Source organism: Corylus avellana, chromosome 7, assembly GCF_965113065.1.
Source record: "Corylus avellana chromosome 7, dhCorAvel1.hap1.2, whole genome shotgun sequence".
In the NCBI taxonomy this organism is placed as follows: domain Eukaryota; kingdom Viridiplantae; phylum Streptophyta; class Magnoliopsida; order Fagales; family Betulaceae; genus Corylus; species Corylus avellana.
Genome location: NC_142496.1, coordinates 9,365,897 through 9,381,574, shown reverse-complemented (window position 1 = coordinate 9,381,574; position 15,678 = coordinate 9,365,897). Strand labels below are relative to the sequence as shown.

Below are 15,678 nucleotides of genomic sequence, written 5' to 3'. Positions count from 1 at the left end.
GGACGGATATGAGGCATCCGTGAGATACGGAACCTACAGAGACCCCTCCCCATGCTCAGGAAGTAAGGGTCTATACCCCTGCTCGTCTATCTGTATGGACCCCCGTCGTCTACTCTTCCCCCTCGTGCTCATATCAACCTGCAAAACACATAATATACCCAATTAATTATGTATATAATAGATAAAAATTGCATCACAATACCCAATCAATGTATAAAGAAATAACATTAAATACGTCAAAATAATGTGAACTATATATATTATTAAAGTTTTAATTTTTTTAAAACAACATACGGATCTAAGTCTTGTCGGATGTAGTTAATGCCATCCTGCGGATCCACTTCATTATTTCTGGTCAATAGGAGCGGCTCACACTCATGGTAGTTGACATTTTCATCATCAGAACCTTCGCCTTGTCCAACGTCGTATACGTTTCGTGGTTTAGTCCTTACAACACAAGCCCAATCAGGGTCCCTTTCATCTTGGACGTAAAAAACTTGGTCAACTTGTGACGTTAGCACATACGGCTCATCAGTAATTTCCTGACCCCGGTGGACAAGGTTTTTGAAGCTGACAAGCAGTATGCCATACTCGTCTACTTTGTACCCCCTGTCCCTCGTGTTGTCCGCACAGTCACACTTGAACAAAACATATTTAGTTCTGTCGAAGTACTCCACCTCAATTATTTCCGTCAACTTTCCATAGTACATTTCGCCGTCAACAGTGGGCACGCACACCCCGCTGTTCTGGGTCCTTTTTCCAGCATCAAATGCAATAGTACGAAACAGCTTTCAGTTAACCACATATCTGTTATATCTGGTCGCTGTTGCCTTCGGCCCTCTACAATGCATTACCAGTTTGTCAACTATTTCCTTCATTTGTCGATCGTCCAATCGATCGACCTGTTAGCACATACGTACAATTGACCATAAGAAAGTTAGTTTTGTTGGTTGTTATGAACCAATAACTAAATTGAATGGGTCTGCAACAGTTATATATCACGGTAGTCTTACGTAGTCACGGTACCAATCGCAGAACAGCGCATGGTGTTGGGTTTCCAATTGGTTCTCCGTCGTTCGCCCCCTATCGCATGATCGTCTAAGTGTATCCATGTGTACCCTACAATACAAAGTGTAAATTATATTATAGTACACAACTAAAGGTCCAAGATGATATTGAACTTGCATACACTACTAACACGACTTACGTCCGTAGTTGAACGAACTCATCCGAGTTAAACAAAATGTATCGATGAATTTGTGTCAAAGTGACACGGTCGAGGATGACTCGTGTTCCCGCACCTTTTGAACCATCCGGGTTTCTTATAGCCCTATTGTGAAATGTTGGTGCGTGATCTAGATACTTTGAGCAGAACGCCACCAACTCCGTTGCTATGTAACCCTCCGTAATGCAGCCCTCAGGAGCCGCTTTGTTGCGAACATTAGATTTGAACACTCCAAGGCTTCTACATATGATCATAATTCAGTAATTACAGTTAGTGACGGTTGTATATCGGAGAAAAAAATAATTTCATGAATATTAGTGAAGTATTTTACCTTTCTGCCGGATACATCCACCTATACTGTACCGGTCCACCAAGTCGGCATTCACGGACAAGATGCACTACTAAGTGAACCATTATAATAAAAAAACTTGGAGGGAAGACCATTTCCAGCTGGCACAAAGTAATATAAATGTCACCCTCTAGTCGGTCCAGATCATCTCGTGTCAATGACGTTGAACATATGCCCCTGAAGAATGCAGACATCCCAACAAGTGGTCTAACCACGTTCTCTGGCAATGATCCACGCAATGCAATAGGGAGAAGTTGTTGCATAATTACGTGACTATCATGGCTTTTCAAACCAAATATCGTACGATCACTAAGTCGTACACATCGGGAAATATTCGAGGCATATCCGTCCGGCACCCTTACATTTCGAAGCACTTTCAAAAAATGTGTTTTTTCGTCCTTAGACATCGTGTGACAAGCTGCAGGCATATAAGTTTGACCATCTTCACCCGTGTACGGATGAAGTGCATGTCTCAACCCCATTTCTTGCAAGTCTGTGCGAGCTTGGATGTTGTCCTTTGTTTTCTTTGGAATGTCTAGTATTGTGCCAAGAATGTTGTCCATCACATTTTTCTTAATATGCATAACATCAAGGTTGTGCCGTAATAGATTATCTTTCCAATACGGCAACCTAAAGAAAACACTTTTCTTCTTCCACAATACGTTACCAGTCTCGCCTTCTCTTTCTGTCGGCCCACCCTTCTTCCGTTTCTTATTTTTTTTCTCATTATCAATCCTTGCCTTACCGGCATTCTCATCTCCATATGCCATATCTTGTAATTGTCTAAGAATGTCATCTCCACTTGGCACATCTGGGGCACATTCAAATTCTTGTTTTCCGTCAAATGTTATTTTATTCCTCCTCCACGGATGATCAATGGGCAAGTATCGCCTGTGCCCCATATAACAAAATTTTTTGCCATGTTTTAACCACGTGGACCTCGTCGAGTACATACAGCAGGGACATGCCTTCTCACCCCTGTTAGGCCACCCAGACAAATCTGCGTATGCCGGGAAGTCATTAATTGTCCACATCAACTGCGCCCGCATCACAAAGTTTTTTTTCTTGGACACGTCAAATGTCCGTATACCTACTGTCCATAGTTCCTGTAACTCCTCAATTAAGGGTTGTAGGTAGACATCTAGATCCATCCCGACTGACTTTGGGCCCGGGATTATCAGGGATAGTATAAATGATGTTTGTTTCATGCATGTCCAAGGAGGCAAGTTGTACGATACAAGCATTACAGGCCAAGTGCTGTGGGATGTGGTCATGTTCCCGAATGGATTAAATTCATCCGAGGTTAGTCCAAGCCTGACGTTCCTGTTGTCCGGCGAAAAGTCTGGATGCAAATTATCGAATGCCCTCCATGCTTCACCATCGGCCGGATGCCTCAATACACCGTCCTTACTCCGACCTTCTGCATGCCACCTCATAAAAGGAGCAGTATGCTCTGACATAAACAATCTCTGTAGCCGTGGTATGAGCGGAAACCACCGCAACACCTTGACCGGGCGTTTCTTACTCGATGATATGGGTTGCCCATCCTCATCCAACTGAATTTCATCCTTCCACTTTGATACTCCACAAACAGTACATGTATCCAAATCCTGATTGTTCTTCCAAAATAACATACAATTATTAGGACACACCGGGATCTTCTCATACCCGAGGCCCATGTCCCTTAGAAACTTTTTTGCCTCATATGTATTAACTGGCAAAGCTTCATCACTAGGAGACAGTAACTGATTGATGAACTCAAGAAAAGACGAAAATATTGCGTTACTAAGTCCGCCAACACACTTCAAATTGTACAGATGTACAGTAGCACTAAGCTTGCTATGTTTGGTCCCAGCATGAAGTGGCTTCTCTGGCTTCTTAAGCAAGTTATTGTACTTTAGAACGTCACCATCGTCAGTTGCTTCATTCACAATTTCTTCATTCCCTTGCACCGCCACTTCAGGCTCACAATTATCTTCCACGACACCGTGCATGCCGAATAGATCACGCAACATTGACTGCATTGTTTCACCTTGTGCTGTGCCTATACCCTGATCTATGATCGTGGGAGTCGAAGTAGACACTCCAACATGAGACCGAACAGGCCTCTCCCCGTGATAAGACCAAATTCTGTATGCAATCATTATTCCCTTACCCCCTGTCAAGTGGTCAAATACCAAATCCGGCGGGTGGCGCTGCTTATTACGGCACACCTTACAGGGGCAGTGAATTTTTCCATCAGGGATTGTACAGTTCCTAACTGCAAACTCCACGAATGATCTACACCCGTCTCTGTATTCCCTCGTACCCCTAGACTTTGTCATCCAACTCTTGTCCATAGCTTTAGTTACTGTAACCCTAACTGAATAAAATAAATCTAAGTTAGTTAGTTAGATGTTATTTTCTTTCTCTTTTGTGTATTTGTTTAAGTAAATCGTTACAATTTTTAGTATATTTTTTACAAATAAACACACACATTAAGTATTAATTATAACATCTACATAATCAAAATTTGCAAAACCTAAACAAAATTAAGGTCCAAATTTAAAAACATTTGACATGCCACATGGGAAACCTAGATAAAATATATGTGGCTATCTTATTTGCTGCAAATTTTTTGTTTTTTCCTGACATTTACATAACCTGAAGTTGTAAGACCTAAATTAATTATTTTGTTATATAGGGGGACCCTAAATAAATTAGATATACCTACCTAGGTTAAATGTTGGTTTTCTTTTGTCCGCTTATTATAACATTATGCATTTGTACGAGAAGTGTATATAAAACAAGTCAAGCAACCTATGTTAGTTGTTTCTTACTTTATTTTTTCGATCATAGCATGTACATACTTATTATAAATTTACAAAATCTAATCATAAATTAACGGTCGACCAAAGTAGATATGCATTTCTTATTTGTATATATATATATTTTGGTTACGACAATGTGCAAAAGAAAAACCTACACAAATATGAGTCTAAATGTAAATGCAAAATCCTAAACAAAAAAACAAATTTCAAACTATATATGATGGTACGTAATTTTGCATGCATGATACATTAAACAATATTTTCACCATATACAAAACATATATATCAAACAAGTAATATTACATAACATAAATCTTAAGCAAATAAATTAATTAACTAACATGTACAAAAAAATTAAATTTGCTAATATAATTAACTACATCAACAATATATAATACTATATTTATATAATCTATATATTAATTTATATCAATAAATAAATAAATTAGTTTATATATATATATATATATATATATATATATATATATATATAAACTAATTTTCTCTATATATATATTTCATTCCTTGTGTATATATACACACTGCATGTGTATATTCGGTGTATATATATATATATATATATATATATATATATATATATATATATATATAAATTTTAAAATACGTATATATATACCTGATAGGCGTATAGTTGATCGGGAATGGCTTGGTCGCCGGAGGTAGTAGGGGCGGTGACGGACGCCGGCCGGTGAGAGAGAAGAAACACTGACGGAGAGAGAGAACCACCGAGAGAGAGATCGAGAGAGAGAGACAACGCGCGTGATCCAAAGGGTTGAGAGAGAGCACGCGGGTGAGAGAGATGCTGCGCGTATAGTGGGCTGATGGAGAAACAAAAATGGCGGAAGAAATGGGTACGGTGTAGTTGCTGCGCGGGGGAGAGAAAGAAAGAGAGGGAAGAAGGAAGAAAGAAGGAAGGAAGAAAGGAAGAAAAAAAAAAAAACAAAAAAGCAAGGGAAGGCACAGCTGGAGCCTGGCGGGCGCGCCTTCCCGAGGGGAATTCTTGACGTGCCATGTGGCACGTCAAGAGTTCTCGACGTGCCACATGTGGCACGTCAAGAACTCTTTTAATTTTAATTATTATTATTATTATTTTTTATAAAAATTTGAATTTAAATTTAAAAAATATACAATTGTCATTTATACCATTATTTAAATTATATTTATTGTAATTTTATTAAAAATATATTTACTCTATCATATAATTTTTTCCTCTTATACAACACATTGTCCAATTACAATTAATATTCTAGATGTATAGATAATTAGATGTATTCATTGACTGACCACATATGTTGTGTTTGCTGAATTCGTGTAAGGTTTGCGGGTCTTATAAAATAAATGTGTGAAATATGTTTTATATATTTTTTATGAAAATAATATGGTTAGCTCTCATATTAAAATTACTAGACTGATCGATTTATGCAATAAAATTATCATTACCAAGTAATGTATACTAACGATAATAAAATACAATTTGTACTAATGACAATAAAAATTAATTTTTAAGGCCAGTTAACATTAATTGTTTTTTATCATACACATTTTTAATATCAAAATTAAAATTATTTTTGATATATATATATATATATATATATATATATATAAAATATTAAATTTTTTGACGTGTCATGCATGACACGTCAAAATTTTTTGACGTGCCATGCATGACACGTCAAAAGTTTTTGACGTGCCAAATGTGGCACGTCAAAAACTTATAATAATTTATTTCAATATATTATGTAATTTAAATTATATTTATTTTAATTTTATTAAAATTATATTTACTCTCTCATACAATATTTTCCTCCTACACAACACATTGTCCAATTACAATTAATTATAGAATAAATAAATTCATAACTTAGATGTATAGATAATTAGATGTATCCATTGACCGACCACATATGTTGTGTTTGCTGAATTCGTGTAAGGTTTGCGGGTCTTATAAAATAAATGTGTGAAGTATGTTTTATATATTTTTTTAAAAAATAATACGGTCAGCTCTCATATTAAAATTACTAGACTGATCGATTTATGCAATGATAATTTTTAAAAAAATTATCATTACCAAGTAATTTATACTAACGATAATAAAATACAATTTGTACTAATGACAATAAAAATTATCTTTTAAGGCCAGTTAACATTAATTGTTTTTTATCATACACATTTTTTAATATCAAAATTAAAATTATTTTTGATATATATATATATATATATATATATATAACATATTAACTTTTTTGACGTGCCAAATGTGGCACGTCAAAAAGTTTTAATATTTTATGTAATTTAAATTATATTTATTTTAATTTTATTAAAATTATATTTACTCTCTCATACAATATTTTCCTCCTACACAACACATTGTCCAATTACAATTAATTATAGAATAAATAAATTCATAACTTAGATGTATAGATAATTAGATGTATCCATTGACCGACCACATATGTTGTGTTTGCTGAATTCGTGTAAGGTTTGCGGGTCTTATAAAATAAATGTGTGAAATATGTTTTATATATTTTTTAAAAAAATAATATGGTTAGCTCTCATATTAAAATTACTAGACTGATCGATTTATGCAATGATAATTTTTTAAAAAATTATCATTACCAAGTAATTTATACTAACGATAATAAAATACAATTTGTACTAATGACAATAAAAATGATCTTTTAAGGCCAGTTAACATTAATTGTTTTTTATCATACACATTTTTTAATATCAAAATTAAAATTATTTTTGATATATATATATATATATATTAACTTTTTTGACGTGTCATGCATGACACGTCAAAATTTTTTGACGTGCCATGCAGTTTTTGACGTGCCAAATGTGGCACGTCAAAAAGTTTTAATAATTTATTTTAATATTTTATGTAATTTAAATTATATTTATTTTAATTTTATTAAAATTATATTCACTCTCTCATACAATATTTTCCTCCTACACAAGACATTGTCCAATTACAATTAATTATAGAATAAATAAATAAATTCATAACTTAGATGTATAGATAATTAGATGTGTGAAGTATGTTTTATATATTTTTTAAAAAAATAATATGGTTAGCTCTCATATTAAAATTACTAGACTGATCGATTTATGCAATGATAATTTTTTAAAAAATTGTCATTACCAAGTAATTTATACTAAGGATAATAAAATATAATTTGTATTAATGACAATAAAAATTAATTTTTAAGGCCAGTTAACATTCATTGTTTTTTATAATACACATTTTTTAATATCAAAATTAATGTAATTTTTTTTTCACAAAAAAAAAAAGGTTTTGACGTGTGGATTCTACGCGTCAAAAGCTTTTGACGTGTGAAATTCACATGTCAAAAGTTTCTGACGTGCCATTGTGACACGTCAAAAACTTTTGACGTGTAAATTGACACGTCAAAAACTTTTGACGTGTCAATTTCACACGTCAAAAGCTTTTGACGTGTCAATTTAATACGTCAAAAACTTTTGACGTGTTACAACGCAACACGTCAAAAATATTTTTGTTCACGTGTGTTTTTAGACACGTCAATATGTTTTGACGTGGCAAAAAGAAGTTACTGTTTGCCACGTCAAAAAATATCCTTTTTTTTGTAGTGGTTTTTGAAATCTTCTTATCTGCAACATCGTGGTGCAGAGAAACCAAAATCTTTCAAAAACCCAAATATTTGGGTTTTTGAAATCTTAATGGTGCATAGAAGAAGATTTTTGGTTTCTCTGCACCACCAGAGAAATTCCTAAAAAAAAATAATTTAATTGAAAATAAATTTAAATTAATAAATTTTTTAATTGAGAAAAAAAAAATTCCAGAAATTTTTTTTTTAAAATTCCACATTTTCTGACATGGCGTCTCTACCACGTCAGAAATTTCTGACGTGGGAGTTCTGCCACGTCAGAAAATTTTCTGACGTGGTAGAAATGCCACGTCAGAAAATTATTCTGACGTGTGAAACACCAAAACGTCAGAATTTTCTGACGTTTTACCCACTCACACATTAGGAAATTTTTTTTCCTGACACTTATGTTTCTGACAATCGACACGCGTCAGAAACGACCCATCAGAAAAATTTCCTGACGCGTCAGACACTAAAAAACGTCAGAAATCTCCAGTCATAAAAAAATTATTTTTTTGTAGTGTATTCCGATTTGGACTTAGGTTTTCTTTATCCTAATTGGATTTGGACTTAAAACTCCGAATTTTCTAGGTTTACTTGTGTAACAAGGACTTCTAAAAGCCTATAAATAGACCTCTTAGGTTCTAGGAATGGGTGTGGAGAAAAGAGGCACAAGCTCTGGAAAGGAACTGAAGGCTATATCAAGAGGAGTTTGAGTTTTTCTTCTCTTCCACCCTTTTATTTTTGTTATGTAGTTTATATTTTTATTAGGGCTAGATTGAAGCCCTAATCATGTCTTTTTATGATTGCAATATTGGCGCATTGACATATTGTTATCTTAATTAGTCTGATTAGTGGTGGATATCAAAACCCTAATCCTTTTTAGTTTTATTTATCTCTTATTTCATTTCTTTATTTTAACTCAATCGTGACAATTGAGTTTATCTCTTAATTAAATAGGAAATTACTTCTAAACATAATTTACCAATCCTCGTGGGAATGATCTCGTATTTGCCTACTATACTATTGTTTTGATCTTGTGCACTTGCGAGTTAAAACGTACTAAATATTATCTATTAATTTATGTAGTATTTGGCACAACATTTACCCTTAATTACAAATTTTTTTTAAAAAAAGAAAAAAAAAAAGGTTCTCTAGCCGTGACCCACGGCCCTGGCCGAGACCCAGCATGGGTCACGGCTAGACCCGCGTGGGTCTGGCCTGACCCACGGTTCTTTTTTATTTTCTTTTTTACTTTTTTATTTTTTATTTTTTTTTATTTTTTTTTTCACGTGGGTCTGGCCTGACCCACGGTTCTTTTTTACTTTTTTTTTTTTAAAAAAAAAAAAGAAGCAAAAATTAGAGATATTTTGTTATTTTTTAGGTATTGCCGTTAGAAGTTAACGGCTAAATTTGACGGAGAGGTTCAAATTGACTGTCATTGAAAGTTCAGGGATTCAAATTGAGAGGTTTTAAATAGGGGTGGGCAAATTAACTGTTACCGTTTAACCGGCCGTCTACCGGCTTCGACCGAACCGATATAAACCGTAGCTGATATGTCGATATCCTTATCGGTTAAAAAAAGTATACCAGAATTCGGTCCGGTCCGGTTAAGGGGTTCTTATCGGTTAACCGATTTAACCGATAAGAAACCGGATATTTTTTTTTAGTCCTAGTCCCAAAACGGTGCCGTTTAGACTTTTAGAGAGGTTTCCAAATTCCCACAACAGTCGAACGACTCGAACCCTAATGCAGTAAGCCCCATTCCACTTTACTCGAACCCTCACGCGGCCTCTCTGCTCTTTGCTCTCTCGGTCTCTCGCGGCCTCTCTGCTCTCTCGGCCTCTCTGCTCTCTCGGACCTCGGTCTCTCGCGGCCTCTCTGCTCTCTCGGTCTCTCGCGGCTCGCGGCGCTCCTTAAGCTTTCTCGCCGTCGCCCACTCGTGACTCGCCCATCTGCTGCCGCCAATTGCTCTGGTGCAGCCGCCAGCCGCCCCCAAGTCCCAAGACTCCCAACTGCTCTCAGCCTCACACAGCCCCCACTCCCCAGTCTCGGTCTTGATCTGTGACATCTGTCCCTTCTCTAATCTCTCGGCTCTCTCGGATTCTTGGACCTCTTGGCGCTACGGTGACTCACAGCCTCACAGGAAAACAAGCTTTGAGTATTTCTTACAAGTTGCATCAAGAACAAGCATTAAACCAACTTTGATATTTACTGTCCATAGCATCAGCATGTTTAGAAGGGTATTTGATCCAATTTTATTAAGTGTTAAGCCTTAGTTAATTATGTTTTAAGCTTGTTAAGTAGGCTAAATGTTGTATGCTAGTTTTGGCCCATTTAATAAGTTATGGGTTTTAGCCTTGGCCTTTGACCCTCACAGCCTCACTCCCTTTTATTTTTTTTCTTGAATTCTTTTTTATTTTTTTTTTCTTTTGTTAAATTTGTTGTTTACTTGTTTAGTTGTTTTGTTATCTGGCCTGGCCAATTATATTTTTTCTCTTGAATTCTTGTTAATTGAATAAAGTTTGAGGTTGGGGTTTTAAGTATGCATGAATTGTGGGATTTTCAATCCAGTTATAGGTTGTTCAAATTGTTTGTTCTATTATGAAATTGAGGTCATAATACCTATGATTGAATGTTTGGTAGAGATAGAATGTTACAGGTTGTCCAGTTGTAGTTTGAGTTTTAGTCATAGCCCATAGGTCAAACATTGTCAAATTAGCTAATTAAAATCAACTATTGCTTTTTTACCTCAGAAGTTCGTATTGCTGCACCTCGACCTCCAACATCAGCTACTTCTTCTTGTCCCATAGGCATAGATGATGAAGAAACCTTTGATGAAGACTTAGACTTTGATGAAGAGACCTTTGATGATATTGATGAATCTGATGAGTTGGATACCCAAGGGATTAAATGTGCTGGTTCTAGGGGTTCTAGGGGTTTTAGGCGAGCATCTCATGGTTGTACTCGTGGTCGATGACCCCCAATCCCTTGTAAAAAAAGATTAAGAACAAAAAGATCTTCAGTATGGGACCATTTTACTAAAGATGCAAATAGTTCTGAAGAGGCTCCTATTGCAAGTTGTAACTATTGTGGGGCTCAGTATAAATGTCATGGGACAAACATTGGCACCTCTAGCATGTTGTACCATTTCAAAAAATGCCAAAAGTATAAGAGCTTAAAAGCAAAAAACAGATGGCTCTCAATCTAAATTCACCTTTATGGCCGGGCAAAGTCAGAGTGATGGTAGTATTGGTAATAACCTAATTGTTGGAAAGTATTCTGAAAAACTTATTAGGGAGACTCTTTGTGAAATGATCATTGTTGATGAATTTCCCTTTTCAATTGTGGAGAAGATGGGTGTTAAGAAAATGTTTAAGGTTCTTGAGCCTCGTTTTGAGCTTCCTTCTCGCTATACGGTGATGAAGGATTGTGTTAAGTTGTTTATGACCAAAAAAGAAATAATAAAAAAGAAGTTGATGATGGTTGGTCAAAGGATTTGTTTGACAACTGACACTTGGACTTCGATTCAGAATATGAATTGCATGGTTGTAACGGGACATTTCATTGACTCTACTTGAAAATATCATAAAAGAATATTGGCATTTCGCCAAGTGTCGGATCACAAGGCAATAACGATTACTAAGGAAATAGAGCAATGTTTGGTGGAATGGGGGATTACCCGTGTGTTGGCGATAACACTTGACAATGCAAGTGCTAATGATAAAGCAATTAGTGAGTTTAGTAAAAGAAATATGTCCAATGATGATGTTATTTGTCGCCATGAGTTTGTTCATGTGAGGTGTTGTGCCCATGTTCTAAATTTAATTGTGAAGGAGGGTATGAAGGGTGCACATGATTCAATTGAAAGGGTCCGAAATATGGTGAAATATGTGAAGGGATCCCCCCAAAGATTAGCCCTCTTTAAGTCTTGTGTAGAAAGGAAGAATCTTGGGTGTCGGTCGTCCTTGACTCTTGATGTTTCCACTAGATGGAACTCTACTTATACCATGTTGGAGGCGGCACAAAAGTATGAAAGGGCATTTAATCTTATGTTAGATGAAGATTCGAATTTTGTACATTATTTGAATGATGATTGTGGAGGGAGGGATGTGTTGTTGGGGGCTCCAAATGAAGATGATTGGAATAAGGTTCGACACATTGTTAAATTCTTGCGTGTGTTTTATGACGAAACAATTCATATGTCGGGTTCCTAGTACTCAACTTCTAACTTGTTTTTGGGTATTCCTCAAAATGTTTATCATTGTTTGGATGAGTATTGTGAAAGTAATGATTATTCATTGAGTACCATGGCAATGCAAATGAAAGAGATATATGATAACTATTGGGGAAATTTTTTGGCTATTAACCCCTTGTTGTTTGTTGCTTCGGTGCTTGATCCACGTTACAAGATAAATGTCTTGGAATTTTGGTTCCAAACGAATGTGGGTCTAGTAAAAGCAAAAGAAATTGTTATCAAATTAAAGGATGTCTTGAGCCGGTTATATGAGCAATATGCTAAGAATGAAAGTGGGGCTAGGTTTGGAAATGAAGAGCGTAGTTGCACAAGTTCCAAAGGTGTGGGTGTGGGTGTGGGTACTAATAAGAAAGATACTTTAGCTATTTACCATTCATTTCGGGCGTCCAAAAATGTGATGATGTGTCGGACAAAGATAGAGCAATATTATACGGAAGAGGTGGAGACTCCAAGTGACAACTTTGATATTTTAATGTGGTGGAGGGTAAATAAGGTAAAGTTTCCGGTTCTCGCCGTGATGGCACGAGATGTCCTGGCAATTCCACTTACTTCTGTTGCTTCTGAGTCGGCCTTTAGCACCGGAGGTCGCATCATAAATCCTTTTCGAAGTTCTTTGGCTCCGAAAACAGTGGAAGCTCTTATTTGTTGTCAAAATTGGTTGAGATCTTCTCCCAATTTTCAGTATGTTGAGTCACTTTTGCCTGATATTGAAGATGAAGAAAGCTACAAGCTTGAGTCGGGTAATATTTGTTAATTTCAAATTTATTCATTATTCTAATTATTTGATTAAATTATTTTTACTAATCCTTTAAAAATTTCATTGTGGTAGAAATTTTGTCTAATTCCCTCACATTTGACGCGAATTAAGGCTTAATGGATGAACTTTGCGGGGTAATGTTTTGTTTAAAGTATTTGGTAAGTTTTTTGCATCTTATTTTTTTCTTATTTGATATTTATTTCTTACTCTTTAATATTAATTACTAATATTGATTCACTTTATTTATGTTTTGATTTGTTGGATTATTGAAGGAAGCAAATTTAAGGAATTGAAGATAATCTATGTTCGAGGTGGCTCAAGGAAATTATTGTGTAACCTTGTTGATGTTGATGTTTATCCATATTGATCATTATCTTTATGTTTTCTCTCTTTTATATTTGTGTAATGGTGTTGCCAATGACTTATTTTCCTTTTGCTAAGTGACTTTAATTAATTAATACTTTGTTTATTATTCATTAATGAATTTTATTTTAATTTGAGTTTGGGTAGGTTTGATGTTTTTTTTTAAGTGATGGCATTTGATGGGATTTCTTTACCTTTGGTAAAAGCATTTTTCATTAACTAGTTTTGCTAGTCTAATTAGCATTCATTATGTTAATTAGTCCATTTGCTTTGGAAAAATGTATTTTATAATATATAAAAAAAAAAAAAAAAAAGAGTTGAAGTGGATCAATATAAAAAAGCTTCAATTTTTAGCCCAAAAAACAAATATTTGGGTCCTAACAAAAAGTATTTGGTCCCTAAAACAACTCATTTTTAATAAATTATTTTAGCCCAATAAAAAGTATTTGGGTTCTCAAAAGTCAAAAAAACTCATTTTTGGTTTTTGGCCAAACAAAATAAATCAATATAAAGCTCTCGGTTAAATCGGTTAACCGGTTTAACCGGACCGTTTAACCGTGTACCGTTTTAACCGAAATTATCGGTTAAAATTCTTATTGGTTCAGTATCAGTTAATAAACCATTTAACCGAAAATTATCGGTTAATAACCGATAAGGTCCTTAACCTGACCGTTTTGACCGATACCCAGGCCTAGTTTTAAAGTTTGGGGCTTGTCAAATCTCGTGGTAATTCAGGGGTCTAAAGTGAAATTACCATTTTTTTTTTTATTGAATATGTTAGAAATTTTTTCTTGTGTCAAACACAACCAAATTTCACATGTAAAAGAGAAAAAATGTTAATAAAGGAGTCTGTCAAGGATGTCAATGGAGAATAACTCTAATGCTTAATTAAGTTAATGAGTATTTTAGAAGATGGAAACTGTTAAAATATTCGGAATAAAAGTTTTGGGCAAGGACCAAAAGTTCATTTTTACCTATTATCGTAATGATTAAGTGATTAAATTTATTTCTTCTTATTAGCTTAAACTTTTGGGATAATTGTTAATTTAACATGGTATCAGAGCCAAAGGCCGTGTAATCGAATCTTGACTCTGTCAAATTACTCTTCATTTAAATTAAATATTCCATGTGTTAGATCTCAGATATTAAAAAGAAGTTTGAGCCTACACGTGAGAGAGAGTGTTAAAATAATGATTTAAGTGATTAAATTTATCTCCTCCTATTAATTTAAACTTTAGAACAAATGATAATTTAACATTACCTCACCAGATGCTGGCCATAACCCTTATCTCACACTCAATTATTTCCACGTGGGCCTTAATTTGAGTGTCGTGTGTCCCTTGAATCTTATCCATATTTCACAAGATGCACTTGGAAGAGATGGTGGGTAGATGGTATTGAGAATGAAAAAAGAAGAATATCTCTTCACACTATAGATGAAATGCACTACTTAAAGAAGTATCGGCACTTAATTATTTTCCACGTGGGCCTTAGTCAAAGTGCTCACAGCTTAAAAGGGTAAAACGACGTATTTTTGTGGTCGTTTGTTGTAGTGCCGATAATTTACTAGTGTATTATTCTGGGCGTTTGTTAAGCGCCCGTAATTATTTTTCAAAGAGAAATGAAGAGTTTTGGAGTTATTGTGTTTGGTGGGTTGATTGTTTTGGCCAAATAACGAGGATTTCATGGTTAATTTACTGAATTTCTGTTGGATTTGTGGAATTTGCTTTGCATTAATGCAACCAAACAAAATGATGCATCATAATGGAATTAGACCCAGCCATACATGCATTTGGCCAATAGCCATTTCCATCCCATAAAAGCATAGATCTTATTCTATCATTTATTTACTTATTTATTTGAATAAATAAATAGGTGAGACCCAACACGAAAAATATTTAATTTAAATGAGAGGTGAATCAACGAAGTCAAGATTTGAACTTAGGACCTTTAACTCTAATATTATGAAAGAAACGACAATTGTAAAAAAAAAATTAAAGGGAAATGCGGAATGAAGAAAATAGATACTAGAATTAAATTACGTGGTTCGATCTATGACCTACATTTACAGGATAAAGCCCTAAGGGCTACACTGTTGCTCTTATTCACTATATAAAAAATGATTTGCTTATATGGGTATTTATAGACCGCAAATGATCCTTCTAGCTTCCAATATTAATTGCACTCATATAACTCCCAATTGCATTATAAATGCTCAGTAACCCTCACATGTAGAATAAATCCTATGTAACTCTCACATGTAAAA

At 34.8% G+C, this 15,678-nt stretch overlaps 1 pseudogene; it reads right to left on the bottom strand.

The window, feature by feature from the left end:
• LOC148584449 (uncharacterized) overlaps positions 1-3,913 on the bottom strand; it is a 5,008-nt pseudogene extending 1,095 nt beyond the window's left edge.
• Positions 3,914-15,678: the final 11,765 nt, after the last annotated feature.